Raw genomic sequence first — 17,780 nt, 5'->3', positions numbered from 1 at the left:
TTGATCTTGAGTCCAGATTTTTATGAGATAGTAACAAATCTAAGTAGTTTTTGAGAAAATTTAGTTTTTTCTACAGAACACGGTCGTTTCTGTTATTTTATTGTTATTAAACACTGATAATATACACATTTTGAATTCTAAAACAATTTGGACTTGTCATATCTGTCTGTTTAAAGCGCGATAAAGATCACGAGGTGTAAACAAGAGGACTAAACTTGTGTGACATTATTCTGACTTACAAATTTTGTCTTGCAATATTTTCATTATTGCTTTTTCTGACAACGTTGTAAGATCTGACAACCGTGTATCACGGCTTTTAGGAAATGCTGACAAATTTTAAACCCGGTGTTTATTTTTTTTTTTTTGGTATTCGAGATATTGTGTTCTGAAATTTGAAAAAAACAAAACATTTGTTGGCCTTTTAAAGACATTATAACGACTCGAAGACAACCATATTTATAAATAATGTTGTATGCAATATCAAGGTCCATACTGTCAGCTTTCAAATAAAAGCTTAACAGCTTAATATTTTTTCGAGATATGCTTGATACAACAGTGTATTTGTTCGTACATTTCAGCATTTTAATTCATTAAAAATCTGCTGAGATATTATCCGTTGATGTTGACGGATGGACTGACATCGTTAAATCGAGTAAGAGAGTACTCTATGCACTATAGTATTTGAGGGTATATATTTATATTCGAAGAAGATATTACAATATTTTAGTTATAACTAAAAAATTTTAATATCTTCTTCGAGATATATTCATCCAATTTCTATATCTAAAGGAGAAACGATAAGATTTTTAAATGTTAAACCTTTGTTTTAAAGTTGACAGAATGGACTTTCAGAATGGTGTTTTTTTGTAATTTCAGGGCACTATATGTCAAATCACCACTTGTATAATAACGAGATTGCTCTGGAGCATTTTGACAACGGAGAGGACTAAGACTCTCTTGTCTTTTAATAAGAGCTCGATTAGGCTTCTAGCTGGTATAATAAGGAGTCTCAGAAAAGCACAGACTACTCTATATTGGTAGAGCTCTTTTCTATGATCTGGCAGATCGTAGATGGTAGATATCAACCAACGTAACCTAAAGCTTTATCAAATAACAGCGTGACCTTTAAAAAATTTTTATAAAATGGTCTCATGGGTTTCGATTTTTTTAATTTTGTCGGCTTGTGTAATCGTAGTGAAATTCAACATAATCAAAAAAATCAATATATCATTACCAAATTGTATAAGCCTCTTAAATTCTCTCAGACAGTCTCAGGCCTCGCTAACTATATCTCAAATCCAGATATGATGAAGAAAATCTGAGTTCAGATACGGAAAATAGGGTGTTCAATTATTCGGGGTTTTGTCTTATTCGGTTTATTCGACAAATAAATATTTGAGGTTTTACGTTAGCCGGTTAATAATCGGATAATTAAAAATTATTCGGTTAATCGAATAAAAACTCAACAGGGTCTTCTTTCCCCGCTAAATATTCCAAGCCCGTTCCCGATTTTATTTCCTTTAACAATAATTTTCTTCGTATACACACTGTAACAATTTTGAAAAAAGCATTTACACATGGAAAAGTTGATAACCATGTGAAAATAGATTCCACTTATAGAATTGCGTCCTCCGATTTTTATGTCCTTACAGAATCATTTCAAAGTTTAAAGGACTACAAACTAATATTTAAAATATTTATATGTATTTTATAATGCTAATATTGGTATCAAATGAAAGCTGGGAATCTGTACATTCTATCTATATTATATATTGTTTCAGGAAAAAGGAATTAAATTTAAAAATGTTTCATTTTCGACTCAAAAACTATTTACTACTTTTTGTGACAAATGATTTCCAATTCCTTCTTGATGATCTTGATTATTTGAAATAAATTATATTATTTCGAAGCGGAGGAACTCAGTTTCATTTGAAATTAATACTAAATTAATTAATTAACCGAACGACGATTAATCGTTTGAATACTCTAGTAGTTAAGTAATTTTAAAGTCAAATAAACAAAACATAAATACTTTTGCAGACAGTCATGTGTGAACATTGAAATAGCCGTTAAACAAATTTAGTATCATCGGATATTCCAAAAAAAATGTCTTCTTTAAATTCTACGGCTACCCTTAGTAGAGTTCCTGGAGATGCGTACTATATATGGTAACAAGCGAGCGGATGCTTTTGCTTAGATTACCACTTCTCTAGACATACATAAGTGAAGATCACTGTAAAATTGGTGTTCCTTTTATATGGGGGTAACAACTAATTTCAGAAGTTCTTCAACTTTCTCAGCTTTTAAATAATGGCTTAACATCGGACATATCTATATTTTTCCTCATTGAGTAGTTTTCAGCTTAAGCTTAGACTTTTTAATCTGCTATAGGTAATTGCTGAGATAGTTAGACAGATATCGTAAATCGTATCAGTAAGCGATTTTGAGTCGGTATGGTACAATGTTAGGTACTTATAGATCAAGTAATTTTGTTCCTTATCACCAGACCCTTGTAATTGTGTTTTGAATTTCAAATTATGATCGCATATATAGGGAACGTTTAAAACTGACCGATTTATTATAAATTACTTAAGTTAAAAATAATATTGACATATTCTGTGTATCTAAATATTTTATGAAACTAAAACTAAATTAAAAATTGTACTTTTTTATTAAATTTAGACGACGTAAATTAATAACGACGCAAATCGAAATTGAAAATAACAAAAAGTATTGCGACGTTAATCGAAACAACGTAAAACAGGAAATTCTCATCCAACTTTAACCAATTGAAAATATATAAAGTTTATGTTTTCTAAATCTTCTAATCTAAATTCTCAATCCTTAACTTTGAACTTAAAACAAACCAAGTCTGAACAGGTTCTATATTAAAATTTATTATGAATTTCAAAGTGCAATAAACATATTAAAAAGCAAAAAATTTAACCCATATTGCTTCAAAAAACATAAATATTCTAACACCTTATTAAAACTTATGATCAATAAACATGATTTCCGGGCTTGTGACAACAAAAAAATCATAATTAAAAACTAATAACTCTCACTTTCGAAACAATCAAATATGTACTCGTAATTTTATAGTTTTACAAATTCGGATTAAAATAAGATTAACAAAGCACTTTAACAGATGACTGACACATGTCAAAAACTCTCAGACTAAAGCAGAATAAATACATATTTATTTTATTAATATGTATGTTATTTTTTAATAATAAACATGTTTTTAAATAAAATTCTTAGTAGATTTTTAATAAGACGCAGGGCTTGTGTTTATTTATGATTGACCACTGAATAATTCAACTTATTTTATCTTTCGCTATGATTCACTCCAATATTATATCATTCTTGATCACATCGTTAGTCTATTATTGATTCATTAGAAACTTTTAAAAATGGAAAATTTACATAATTACTTTTATTAATAGTCTTTCACCACTTTTTCTAAATAAACAATAAACAAGTTTAAAATACGTTAACAACCGTACAACTAACTAACTCATCTGTTTGAGCTATTTTTATAATTTCTCTGGAATCTAATCGTGGAATGTTATCTGTACATCCCGGTTAATACGATGATAGATTTATAATTTTTATTCAGTGAACTAATCATGCGTTAAAATAAGATCAGATTACATTTTGAAAGTATTTATTTTATTTTTACATTTACATTTTTTATTTTTTAGATTTAAGAAATCTAAGAAATAATAAATTTATTTAATTTTCTTTCGGAAATATCTTTAACATTGACAATTGACTTATAAATTTTAATAGCCGAAGTATTATCCCAAATTTGATCTAAATCTAAAACTAAGTTTGCAAAAATATTGGTATATTCGACGTAATTATGAACTATTAAGTCCAGCATCAGAAAGATGCTAAGTGAAATAATGAACTAATATTAACCATTTTAAATAAATCACATCTGATCCATAGTTTATAAAATTTTCTTAAATATTGTGACCTGTACCTGGCGCACAAGGTTTACATGGAAGAAAGTAATTTTAAATCGTTCATTATACTTGAATGTGGATGATTGTCAAAGAGCTTTACGTGAACACTTGACGTTATTGGCATATTTTACTATGTTCGTTTTCAATCACTGAATGTGCTTCTGTGACGACTCATCAACACCCCATTGGGCTTCTAACGCTGGTAACAATTTACATATATTGAATTTTCGGTCCAATAGACGTGCAATTTGCTAAAGTATTTGAGTTATCTGACCATTGCTGCACCGTTGCTTAACTTCCGTGATGCAAAAAAAACATCACTTCCTTTTAGAACCACGAAAATGGAAAGGCCTCTGTAAAGTCAACAACAGCACCTAGAGACGTAACCGTAAATACGAATCCATTAAATAAGCCTAAGACCTTGTTCTTATTCACGAAGAATACACTGTTGTAAATCTGGTACAAATAGAGTTTTCTCTAAACATACCTGAACAAGGAAGATACGTTTTATTACTATGACTACTTAACCCTGCACACTTCTCATCTATACGAGGAAAAATCATCGAAAGACTCTGGTTGTCCGATGATACCATAAGTGCGAGTCTTTAAACCTCTAAAACAACCTCGTTTTCTCTGACCCCCAATCCCTGCAAAGTATTTCAGGAAGGAAAACCATTTCTCTTTCTATGTTCTTCTTGCTTTCGCAATACTAAGAGGACAGTTTTCACATATTCACATACCATTTCCCTTTGTGTCTTTCCAAGTTCCTTCTCTCAGTCTCGAAACGTGGACACACAAAGAGCTCTTGATTTTTTATAAATTGTCCAGGCGATCACACAACTTGTTATAGAGATAACTCGATCATAAGACGTAATGTTCGTGTTTGGAATAAACTCTCTGCTGAAGCTGTTCTGTCACTGCTATTGATTTAAATCTAGTTTTACGACTTTATTAAACGGTATAAATATGATCATACGGGAGATTTTCAGAATGGAGCCTGTATGGGGAATTGGACTAATAATGTAGGTACCGAACTCTGACCTATATAAAAAAATTGTGAAAAAAATGTAACTCCACAAAAAATTGACTTTACAATTTCAATTAAAATGTTCCACTCATTTTATGTTGTACTATGAAAGTGAAACTAATTTACAATTTAAATGCTATCTGTTGCTGACATTTCAACTCATCCGTTTAACCCTTCATCACATTTAAAAATATCTTTTAAGTAGTTTATTACATAAAATAATAATGTTAAACGACCAAAATCTAACAAACCACTAAAAAACGGAAACATGTTGGTTTATCTTTCTTTTAAGTTTGAAAATGTTAAAGGAAACAAACACCCCATGGTGATAATTGTTGATTTGATAACAAGATTAAAGACCAGGAAGCCACGCACAAGTACAATAGCTACATATTTTTGGAAGGAAAAAGAATTCATCTAAAAGAAAATAAATTCAACATTTAACTTTTTTCCCCAAAAACTGATGTATAACATTACAAATGTAATAATTAACCGCGTTTTCGTGGTTTTTCTTTAAACTAAAACTAGCCCTTGGAAACAAGAATAAACAAAGGTTGCGAAACCTTTCCTAAGGCAGGATAATAAACCCTTATGGTTAATTTTTCCGCTGTTATTGGTCCTTCTCTAACAAAAACGCAAAATATCAAATGTTTTTTAAGGAGTAAGTTTTTGAAACAATACAAAGGAATACGAAGAAAAAAACTAATGATTTTCTTAGAAATCATAACAATTTTCTTTAACATTTACAAACAAACAATACAAACATGTTTTTTTGGCGTCCCCTCGATACTTTAAAATAAAAACTGGTTTAAAAGGAATAAAAGCAATAATTTGAAGTGAAATTTATTCAGTGCCATTTATTAAGGAAAAAGTATCAAGTTTCTCTAATAATAAGAAAGAAATATTTTACAAATCAAAAATAAGTACAACTGGTTTTGTCAAACAACATCATTGCTGTAACTAGGTTGTTAAAACTAATTGAAAGAAATTTTTTTACAAAAAGGGGTTGGTTGAATTTAATTTCTGTTGCAGCAATTAGCAAAAAAAAAGTTGTGACAGCGGTGGGATTCGAACCCACGCCCTTTCGGACTGGTGCCTAAAACCAGCGCCTTAGACCACTCGGCCACGCTGCCTGTGTCTGTTGTTGGCAAAAAGTCTAACTTGAGCAAAAATTCTATTTGTTTTTTGTGATCTTTTGCCTGTTTAGATCACGTACTCGTTTTATTTTAGCAATTGAATCAGACAACGTGCTTTCTTTTCGTTTGCGAAATAGAAGATAACACAAACAGTACTTGTACTTTGAAATAAGTACGCGAACATAATAGTATGTAATTAATTACAGAATGTTTTTCACAAATATTTAATGTTTATTTAATATTGATGGTTTTGTGCCAAGTTTAAAAAATTGATTTGCGCTAAGGTAAGTAGGTACTATTAGATATTAGGCCATACACAATACATCGGAGTTAGCCGATGTTAGAGGGAATAAAACTTTTAAATTTTGTCGTAACTTTTAAATGATTTTAAAATTTCACCTATTGGTACTTGCAAAATTGTCCAAAAGGCTGAAGATAGGTTTTTCTTCAATCTATCAAAAGCTTTAAAGAAGACTTTAATTACCAATCAGTACAAAAAATTTTGTATTATTGTCTTCTCTGATAAGCTAATGTCGGTAATAAACATAATCAGATCAGAAGCTATATATCTATTTTTTGATTCTTAGAGTCATCAAACGTTATTAACAAACAATGGCTACTACTTATAAATAACTTTATACGTAAGTATGTAGACAGTTTGTGTTTTTTATACTTTCTGATGCTTTTAATGCACAAAAATATTGTTATACAGTCGACTCAGAATCACTTTCTGATTAGGACATGTCTGCCCGTCTGACTGGCTTACTGACTGTCCATGTAAACTTTGTGCTCAAGGTAAAGCCGAAATTAACCTTGAAGAAACTTTAAACAGATCCATTTTTTCTTCATGCCCTTATACAACCGAACCTTCTGATTTTTTTTTTTTTTTTTGGTTTTTTTTTTGCCATAAATAAGTCAAATATACTACTATCTCTTAATATAAAAAAATAAAGGTTTATTTATAAATAATAAAAAAAATTACAAAACTATACTAATTGTGAAGGGTGTCATACAGTCAACCGTGTCCGATTACACATCGATTGGCAACTTAATAATATTTTACTATTGTCTCATAAAAATTTTTCATTATTCCATAGTTCGGGTTGACCTTCCCAGTTTATGTGTCCGCGCTGTAAACCCTAGATTGGACACATGGACTATACACTTAAAAATCTATATTTTCCTAAAATTTTTAAATAATTGTTTTAACAGTTTGATGCCATTTGTTGGACGAATTTAAAACTTTATAGAAACACTCGTCACTTTTCCTATCAGGTGCTCCGTTTATCAAAAATTTTTCAGAATTCAAAGCCATGAACACTAGCCTCAAACCTGATTTTACTGAAGCTATGATATGAATTTTCCATTAATTTAACTTTTATTTTCTTAATCAGTTGTATACAAAGAATAACAGTTAATAATTCAGGAATTTCAAAAGTATCTTGCATAACCAATTATAATATGTGCAGGCGCGGATCCACGTGGGGGAAGGGGGAAATTACCCCCTCCCCCCAAACCGAAAAAGTTTCATACAAAATATACAAATGAGGAAAAAGGGAAAAAAGAAAATAAGTGAAATAAACAAAAGTTAACCCCTCCCCAAATACTCGAGCTGGATTCGCGGCTGAAAAAATGGTGTAACACAAACGAAATTAAAGTCTACTAAGTGTATCAAGTTCCAGATTAGTTTGCCGGTACTTGCCATGGACATACTGAAGTACAGAAACAACTTCACCAAAGTAGATTAGCTGAACGCGACGATCCAAATTCAAATTATATAAAATTTACAGTGGAATAATGTTGTTAGCCGGAACTGTTTATACAAAATAACATATTATCCATGAGAATCTTTGCATATGTTTTGTTTTGATAATTTTGCAAAATTCCACTTAAATTACATAAAGCTAATAAACAACTTGTATACATGTATAATAAGTAATTTTACATATTATATACAGTGGAATCCAGTTATGTTGGACAAAATGTTTATACTTACGATTGTAAAACAATTGTCTAATTCACAATCGATGTCGTATCGTTATAGTGTTGTATATAATAAAAAATGTTTAAAACAAAAACAAATCTAATAATATGTAATAAATGATAACATACTACGATACAACCTTACAACACCGATTATGAATTGGATACGTGAATTATTGCCAGTTGATGCACAAGTTTCAGAATATATAAATTCTTATAAATAAAATAAAAATTTACAATTAATATATTTAATTCTAGAAAATTTCCTCTAAAAAGTAGCATAAGAAATTCTTAACACATTTACTAGAAAATAGAAAGGAGAGTAAATTCTCTAAAAGTTTTTTAAAAAATATTGATTTCTCAATAAATTTATAAAAAATTAGCAAATTTTCCAATAATTACAAAAATTTTTTCTTTTACTAAAGACTAATAGATATTTATTAAAAGAAAGAAAATATATAAATGAAAATAAATTCATGAAAAAGAGAATAAATTATAAAGATTTTTAGTAATTGTCTCTGTCTCGAGAGTTTATTCGCATTAAGTAAATTTGTTGAAAATAAATTAAATAGAATTTGCTGTATTTTAGTATGATACATGAGAATTTAAAATCTATAAAAAATTCTTTCTTAGAAAATCTCTCCAGAGTTTACTCTCTTTTTGAGAAACTCTAGAGAGTTTAGTCAATTTTAGTAAATTTAAGGAAAATTTAAACTGCTTTAAAAAATCGTTCTATTTTGACGTTGAGACCAATGATTTTTGTTTGAAATTGTCACCTTCGGAACTGGTTCTGAGGAAGCATTATGAAGTCGACACTCGCGTCAAAGAACTAGGTCCTTAAAAACTCTTTAGAAGTATTTTATAACCATAACTATATTCCGAGGAACGGTTTCCAGTAGTAGTTGCGACATCACTAAGTAGTTCCATGGATGCTGTTTAAGAATTTCAACAGACTCTCTTTGCATTCGTTAGAGAATTAGTTGTTTTTAGAATAAGTTCTAAAATTTTTTCTGGGATCTTTGGATTTATTAAAAGAATGAACATTTTCCACATTTTTACTATTAATGACTATAATAGAGAAAATATTATTAAACATAAAAAATTATTAAGAAATTTATTAAAAGAGAGTAAAATACCGAAAAGAACTCTGAAAAATATACAAAAGAATACAAATCGATAAATTTTATACATATGACCCTGACACGAATGGTCAGAATTAATTGATTTAGAATTATATACATTTATTTATGTATTATATAATGATATAAAAAATATTCGGCTTCTGTAAATCGTGTTCAACAGCAATTTCTTTAGTAGATGACATTAATACGTTTTACGTGTATGTTTGTTTCACTTTTAACAAAAATTTATTCACTGTCACGATTTCTATCAACAGTTTGTTGTCTTACTCCTGCTCAAAATACTAATTATTAATTACTCATGTAAAAAATATTTCTAAAGAACTAATTAAATAAATAAAAAACGAAAAAAAAACTACTGACAGCGGTGGGATTCGAACCCACGCCCTTTCGGACTGGTGCCTAAAACCAGCGCCTTAGACCGCTCGGCCACGCTGCCTGTTGGCCACCACAAGCCAATTGTGTGTTTTGTCTTTAGACACAAGCAAGTTATTACATGTTTCGTTATGTTCTTCTGAAAGACATATAAAAGCTTTTAACTAAAATACAAGTATTTTGTGTAGTATATGCTAAAGCTTTAATAATAAATAGATTTTTCAAATAAAATTTTAAAAGTACAGCATATGTTAGGGGTACAATAAAATGAACATAATATGTTTAATAAATAAAATGGGAAATAAATATAATTTAAATTTTGTTAAATAATTTTTTTTAATAAACATAAAAGAAAGCTTTTTTGATAGAATATTTTGCAATTGTTATGATGTAATATATGCACTTTGAAAGTATCTCTTCGATATTAAACTACACATTTTGCAAAGGGATTGCTTTTTTATAAACAAGTATTACCCAAAAAATAAAAATACTCTCGTAATAAAACTGCGAAATGTAAAAAAAATCTTTTGTTATTACATGATGTTTTAATACGAATAATAATAATAATAATCATAATAATAAAAAACAAACGATTATTTATTGTAATTCCTTAATGCTGAAAATGCAAGTGATTTTCATTTAACAAACATCATTCTTTTATTACAATTTGATGCCTTTATCGGAAAACAACATATTACCATCGTCATCATCATTTAGGGGGTTGTTGTTATAAATAAATTTATTCATCCATCCATCCATCAATTGTAACATTTAAATATTTACTTTTATAAAAAAAACAAACTAAAATTTTTATGACTTTTTTATATTTTTATTTCACTGTGTGTTCACTGTTATTTGCACAGCGTTACACTGTGAGGTCATGTGTCACAAAAAGGTTTGAGTATCTCAACATTTGACACTTTTGACACTACTTTAACTAAATGTTTCCTTTAGTTGTTTTGTTATTTTTTTATGATTTCTACTACAGGATTTAGTTTTTATAACCTTTATAGAAGATTTTACTACTTTGTATTTTTATGACTCGTTTTTTTTCATATTAAACGTGTTAGTAGTTCGATTTTAAGAACTTGGTAGTAGATTTTGCATTATGAGTGAGCTCAACATTAAATGTTACGAACTACAACTGCTCTATACTAGGAAACATAATGCGACCAACTGTTTGTTGTTTTGTATAGAAATTTTATTAAATACAAAATGTAAAATTATTAAATAAATATAAATTTAAATAAAACTAAATAAAAAAACTTACTGACAGCGGTGGGATTCGAACCCACGCCCTTTCGGACTGGTGCCTAAAACCAGCGCCTTAGACCGCTCGGCCACGCTGCCTGTTACCCTTATTTTGTTAATGGGAAATTTGCGAAAAATTCTTTTAAATTGTATATAAATGCAAAAATTCTACTGCCATGTAAGCAATAAATAATCGATAATAAATTCTATAATTAACACAATATTATATAATTTACTATGACAGACAATTGCAAAGCAAAATGCAAAAAACAGTATACTATTGAATTTAAATGTTCTTCATAAGGAACTTATGAATAAAATTAAATTCAAAAAAAAAATATTATAAAATACACAATTTTATTTAAAGCGAGGAAATTCGTGAGAAATTCACTTAATTTTATCAATAGCAAATAAATTATCGAGAAATTTATTAAATTCTAAAGAAATTAACAAAAAGCAAGAATATTCTTGAGAAGTAAACAAAACCCAAAAAAAAGAACTTCTAAAGAAGCGAAAAATAAGAGGAATTTACTCCATGGAAGTATTGAAAAAGACCTGAAGAAGTAATGATTTTATCACAGGCTTATCATAGGAGTGATGTCCTTTTTTATTCTAAATTCACTATATCTGAAGTCATTTTTTTTGAAGTGGTAATAAATGTAATTTTTGATTTATTTTTTTTTACTGGGACTATTTTCTTTTGATAGAAGTGGTCAAAAGTTTGTCTAATCCTAAACTACATTTCACTATCGTAATCAATTGTTCACATTTGATAAATAAATTTCACGCGTTTATCAATTAAGTCCAAAATAAAATTGGTTTAATTCATAAAATTTCTAAAAGAGGAACATGGTCTGAGCAGAGGTACCCAGCAAAAAAGAACTTCCAAAGAAGCGAAAAAGAAGTAGAATTTACTGGAAATACTGAAAAGGTTCCAAATTCACTATATCTGAGTTCATTATAAGGATGTAATTTTTATGTTCTTTTGTTGGAAGTTATAAGGAATCAATTTGACTTGCATGTCTTTCGCTTCTTTGGACATCAATAAACTTCATCTCCACAGAAGTTAAAAAAATTCACTTAGCGCTACTTTTGAAGTGGTGATAAATGTTATTCTTTTGGTAGTTCTTCGTTTTATTTTTGCTAAATTATCGTAGGCCAGTGGGTAGCATCCTAATTTTGGTCACCACGGGTAAAAGAGAGAGAGACTTAAGAAATTCAATAAAAATGAGTTAATTCTCGTTAATTTAATAAAAAAGAGTAAATTTTATACAGATTAACTAAGAGAAAGAAAATTTTTAAAAAAATTTTCTAATTATGAAGTAATTTACTAAAAGAGAGTAAATTCTTAAAAAGAGTAAATTCTCGAGAAATTTTTGAAAGTGAGTAAATTTTATAAAATAAAAACCTACTCAGAGTTGAGGTGTTTTCGAGTTGATTGACAGTATTATGCGATCGAGGGCGAAATTGGGGCCAGAGGGTAGCCTTTCAAAAAAGAGATGACGAAAGTAAACTCAAGAAATTTAATAAAAATTCTTTACTTCCCTTTAACTTACTAATAGATAGTAAATTTTATATAGATTAACTGAGAGAGAGAAAATTCTTTTGAAATTTTCTAAAGGTGAAGTCATTTGCTAAAAGTGAGAAGATTCTTAAATAGAGTAAATGTTTGAGAAATTGTCGGAAGTAAGTTAACCTTAGCTAAAATTCTTTTATGATCCGAGTGAATCGAAATTAAAAATATAACTAACTAACCACTTTTAAAAGAATACTCTTACTTGTGTGTATCTCTTTTACTTCAAGAGATATAAGTTTTCTTTCCGTATATGTTTTCAATGATACCATAGCGAAAAAAGTGCAGAAAAGTACCGAAATTAATACAATCACGTTGTCTAATCATTTGTTTACATTGTAACAACGTATGTGTCTAAAACTTAAATAACACCCATCGTTGTCATTTTGATGCGAATTTGGTACCAAGCGTGTTTAATTTCAAGACGTATTTTTTTCTCTGTGTACGTATATATTTTTTTATGTTTTGTCAGCAAATGTCGTTTGTCCTGTCCCTTAAATTTCCTTGGTGTGCCTAATTTTAGTATATCGGAACTAACTTATCATCAGTTTCAGTTTTTAACCCAATCGGATAATGAAATTGATTAATATTAGCCCCTTCTTTTCCGAATTGATATAAGTTTCTAAAGCACTGTTTGCCGTTAATCAACGCGTACTTCTCCTTTTTTACAAAATTTTAGTTGGTCACATTATGTTCTTTTTCTTTAACTTAAGATTTGTGGGAAATATTTTATGAAAAATTTCCATCAATGTTATTGCAAATAGCATAAAAATCTCCATAAAAAACATATTTCTATAGAAGGAAAATCTAAATCTTTAGATTTATTACATATGATAAATTTTGTTTCAGATAAAATGTAAAAAGTTTGCTGTCGTTTCGTTAAATCCCAGAAAAAGGAATTAAGCATGTTTTTTTCTTTTTGAAACACTCTATATTTATGGCACCTTTTGTAAAGAAATCTTACTGTGTTCCTGTTCTATAGAGCCATTTGTATTTAGTAACCTATTCAAAACAGGGTTTCAAGTTCGATATAAAATAATTGTTTTAACAAAATGTTTAAACACATTTTTCATTACTTTAGTTTTTAATTCTAACAAAGATATTACTTACTACATTACCTTGTAAGAAGTGGTTTTCAAATTGAGCATTTCTATTAGCCAACTAACTTTTTAATAATATATACAGTTATAATTTTTATTAATTTATCTTTTTATTTAAAACTTTTTACAATTTTTCAACAACATGAGCAACTGCTCCAGCGACCTCTATAACCTTTCCAGCGGTTTCAACGTCTTGGACAACTTTATAAACTTTATAAGCCTTCTTGGCCACCTTTTCCTTTATAATTAAAAAAAGAAGAAAATATAAATTAATTTAACATTTTTTGTTATTGTTTCAACTAAATGTTTTAAAATATTACTTAATGACTAATATTATCCTTAACAAATGTTATTAATAAGTTTCCTAAATGAAATAAAAAAAACTTACTATTTTATGACCCTCATCGTGAATTTCATTCTCCTAAATTTTTAAAGAAAATTTTAATTAACAAACTTTTTTAAAAAAATTATTTTTTGGGAAACTATATCTATATAAATATAAATAATTTTAATGCATTTCTATTATTATTAAACTCACTATTAAAAATTATTATTTCATCACCAATATTATCAAAAACAAAAATAAATAATAATTATACAAATAAACTTACTACTTTATGACCCTCATCGTGAATATCATCTTCCTAAATTGTTAAAGAAAATTTTAATTAACAAACATTTTAAAAATATTTATTTTTTTGAGAACCTATATCTTGAATATATTTACCGCATTATGTTTAATATTGTCCTGAAAGTAAATTTCAAAAAAAAGATTATAGTAGTCGATATTTTGAAATTTAAAAAAACAATTTTTATATTTACCACTTTTTCGTCTACTTCATGAGCATCTCTTTCCTTTGAATTGATAAAAAAAATAATATATTTTATAATTTCTTTTCAAGATTTGTTATTTAAATATTTAACATTAAACTCACCACATCACGTTTAAGATCTCCAAAAAGACCATGACCCTGTGCAACATGTTGACACAATAGGCCCAAGATTACTATTATGAAAATTGCAAAATATTTGTTAAAATTCATGCTTTTTATGTTTTGGGGTTGTTTACTACAATTTGCAAAAATATCAACTGTTAAAAGTTCTTCAATGAAATATTGTTTATATAGTAAAATTTAATTATCAAATATAAAACTAATAATAACAAAAAGTATGAAAATGTGTTCTGAATTTTAGGCTTAAAAATACATTTATTAATTGTGGCAAATGTTTTCCCATATTTTGTTGTTTAAAGTTAAATTTGTTTGGTATATAAATATATTTAATTATAAATAACCAATTAGCATAATTGATCAATTAATGTTTTTAGGCCAATGCTCACTACAGCCATATTTTTCGATAACATATGTTACCACAATTCCACTACAATTGGACCTTCCCTCCAGAACGACCCGAGTCATACTCGGTCAAATATTGTCAACCTAGCCACAACTGTATCAACCGAAAGTTTTTTTCAGGAAAGTCGATATGTTCCAACAGCCATAAGTTACATATGTATATAGGTTGAATAACCTATACACACATAAAATTGGCAAAGTTATTGCGACCCTCTTATGTGATTATAAAGAGCCCTTTTTGCAATACATCCAATGGTTTCAACGTTACAAGAAAAAGAAAAAAGACGTAAGTGCATATTTATTTTCTGTTTATGAATTTTATAACAGCAAGGTGTCGGTTACGTCTAAATTTTCTTTCAAAATATATTAAATTGATAGAAAAATTTGAACAAATTGTCGTATTAAATTTGTTTGTGAATGAAATGTCACATATCTGAGTATAATTATAATAAATTCATGTAATTATCACTATGCCATTACAATTTATGTGCTAAAATTTATAATTTTCTATAACTTTTTATGAATTTAATTTATTCTATTTACTAATTACATAACATTTGTGTTATTTGCATTTAATCAACTCTTATAATTGGTTGTAAATTCGTGGATTTCGGAAGGCGGACCTGTATATGGACCTTTAATGAATCAATAGTCCCCGAATTTACTTATTTATTCGATATAAGGCGAATTGTACTACAATGTATGGATATTAATGTGGACATCAGGGTGTTTTTCAGAATGGACTTTAATGAGATATTTGGTCAATTGTGAACCAAGGTCTATAGAATTTAAACGCATTATTAGTTTTAAAAACAAATGTTTTTTATAGAATTTCATCATACCTTTTTATTTTTTGAAAGATTTATTAATTGTATGGAAAAATCATTGTCTTATAGGATCTATATCTGTAATACTTCCCAATATAATTTATAGGTATATATAACCGCCTTCTGCGAAATTTTATAGCGATTGCAACATAAACAATATATTTATTAATGTTTTGACTATTTCCCGGGAGATACTTGTATTGAGGCTAAGTGAAATCATGAACCGTTTTTGCCCATTATTAACACAAAACAATATTTGTCATCAATAAGCATCTTTAGAGAATTTCATCACTAGCTCATAACGTTCGGAACCTATACGGGTTTCAACAAAAAGACTGGCTTACAGACATCGCTAGATGATCTTAAAATCTTATAAAAAATATTTATTACACTATTAAATTTCATATTTATACAAATTATATAAAGATATACACAAAAAAAATATTTTTTTAAACAGAGAATTTAGACGTAACCGCCTCAACATTGTTTATATCACAAAAATTTGTCTCGGCAAAAAAGACGTAAGCGACAAAAAAATCGGATATAGCGTCAATATAAAATAGAAACAAACTGCATCCCATATTTTAGATGTAATAGTATTTATTAACGGAGTTTTGGAGTGATGCTTTGTCCTACTTCGAAGATAATTAAAAAAATGCTCTCCTGTAAAATTTTGTTTTTGTCGGTTACGTCTTTTGTGCGAAAAGGGCTCGATATCAGTAATAACTGTATATAGAGTGCTAAACAGACTTTTAAGTCGGCTTTTGCTCAATGAACACTTGCCAGTTACTTTATATCAAATCTTTGTGCGATATCTTTGTTTAAGCCTAATCATATCCTAAGATTTCTCACGTCTACAGGCGGGATCTAATATAATACTAAGAAGAACTAAACAACTAAAAGAGTTTAGTATATGAGCCAATCCTCATAAGATTTGGATCATATGAAACTTATTTATGTCGAATTTCATCGCTATACTCGTTTTTGAAAAAAGTTATGACTGTTTAAGCTATTTTTTGGAGGACCATTTATATGGGGGCCATGCGAAAACGTGGGCCGATAATACCCATTTTCAATAACAAACAAACCTTACTTATAGGAAATATTTTAACTCTCTAGCTCCACCACCATCAGTGGTGATAAAGGGTATATACATATGTATAAGTTTGCTTTTGACACCAAGAAATAATTGGTCACAACACCCACATAGGGACCATTTCGAAAATCACATAAATGTACATTGATAATCAAAGTTATCGGGATAAAATTCGTCATACATGCGTATTTTGTATATATAATGTATAATTCGTCTTAGCTCCCATATAAGGTTCACTTTGGAAAATGATGAATCAGGCCTATTATAACTTCGATATAAGGACCAGATGATGACAAAATTAGTCATCGTAAAAAGTTTCTCAACAAAAGTTTCCCAGTGTGAACCAGGTCATAGTAAGTGTAGCAGAGTGTTTTTGGCTAGAAAAATGAAATTAATTATGTGGAGCGTAGCTTAAGTAAGAAGCCATAAAAGGGAACTTTTTAGTACTTTTTCGTTTTTTTAAGGTACTTTTTGAATTTTCTATAATATTGAACCTAGAAATATGAAGTTAAGTATGTAAAGTCAGAATTAGGTGAGAACCCATAAAATGAAACTTTTGGTACTATTTAGTTTTTCAAAGGGTACTTCTTGACTATTCCATAATATTGAACCTAGGAACATGAAATTAAGTATGAAGATTCGGAATTAGAAGGGAACCCATAAAAGTGAATTTTTTGGTACTTTTAAATTAAGAATGTAGTGCCCGGATTAGACAAAAATACATCAAAGGGGATTTTTTGGTACTTTTTCGTCTACAAAAGGTACTTTTTGAATTTTCTATAATATTGAACCTACAAACATAAAATTATGTATGTAGAGTCGGAATTATGTGAGAACGGAAAAAGTGAACTTTTTGGTACTTTTTTTTTTTGTTTTTAAAATGTACTTTTTGAATTTTCTCTAATATTAACCATAGAAATATGAAATCAAGTATGTGGATTCTGAAT

At 28.5% G+C, this 17,780-nt stretch overlaps 3 non-coding genes across 3 annotated transcripts; all 3 read right to left on the bottom strand.

Moving 5' to 3' along the window:
- Window positions 1-6,051: 6,051 nt before the first annotated feature.
- On the bottom strand, window positions 6,052-6,131 carry Trnal-uag. The gene has a single exon. It is a non-coding gene; the product is annotated as a tRNA-Leu (tRNA).
- A 3,484-nt stretch (window positions 6,132-9,615) lies between these two features.
- On the bottom strand, window positions 9,616-9,695 carry Trnal-uag. The gene has a single exon. It is a non-coding gene; the product is annotated as a tRNA-Leu (tRNA).
- A 1,206-nt stretch (window positions 9,696-10,901) lies between these two features.
- Window positions 10,902-10,981, bottom strand: Trnal-uag. The gene has a single exon. It is a non-coding gene; the product is annotated as a tRNA-Leu (tRNA).
- Between the last annotated feature and the right edge of the window lie 6,799 nt (window positions 10,982-17,780).

Source organism: Lucilia cuprina, chromosome 4 (assembly GCF_022045245.1).
Source record: "Lucilia cuprina isolate Lc7/37 chromosome 4, ASM2204524v1, whole genome shotgun sequence".
NCBI classification, from domain to species: Eukaryota; Metazoa; Arthropoda; class Insecta; order Diptera; family Calliphoridae; genus Lucilia; species Lucilia cuprina.
Note: the sequence above shows the minus strand (reverse complement) of the source record. Positions and strands in the feature narration are given on the sequence as shown.